Source organism: Cebus imitator, unplaced genomic scaffold, assembly GCF_001604975.1.
Source record: "Cebus imitator isolate Cc_AM_T3 unplaced genomic scaffold, Cebus_imitator-1.0 Scaffold225, whole genome shotgun sequence".
Lineage (NCBI taxonomy): Eukaryota > Metazoa > Chordata > Mammalia > Primates > Cebidae > Cebus > Cebus imitator.
In genome coordinates, this window is record NW_016107540.1 from 83,994 (window position 1) to 84,728 (window position 735).

Sequence of the window (735 nt, forward strand, 5' to 3'; positions counted from 1 at the left end):
TTTCTTTCTTTTTTTGAGGCAGGGTATTGCTCTGTCACCCACTCTGTGGTGCAGTGGCACAAACTCAGCTCACTGCAACCTCTGCCTCTCAGATTCAAGTGATTCTCCTCCCTCAACCTCCTGAGTAGCTGGGACTACAGGCATGTGCCACCATGCCTGGCTAATTTTTGTATTTGTATTTATTTATTTATTTTAGTAGAGACAGGGTTTCGCCATGCTGGCCAGGATGATCTTGAACTCCTGACCTCAGATGGCCCACCTGCTTCGGCCTCCCAAAGTGCTGGGATTACAGGCCTGAGCCACCATGCCCAGCCTAGAGTTATCTCTTCTAAGATTAAAGACTTTGGGAAACTCTCTGTGTCTTCTCCGTCTTCAGTAAATTCTCTCTCAATCTCTCTCTCTCTCTCTCTCTCTCTCTCTGTTCTTAATAGAGATACAGTCTCTGGATGATACTACATGCCTAGGATCTTTGGTCATGGATGGAGACCACCCACTCCAAATAACTAAAGGTTAGAGCTTCCAACCTGACTTCTCCACCTTGAATGTCCATTTGAGACTCACGCCCTTCAACTTAGACAGTATACGTCTATTCTTATTCATCACAGACTCTTTCCTTAGATTTGTGGCTTTATCTCATCATCTCTAACCTGTGATTTGTCCTCATCACTTAGTTACTTCAACCTTTAGTTGGATGATGCTGTAAAAATTCTGGCATCTCAGATCTGTGGTTTTATA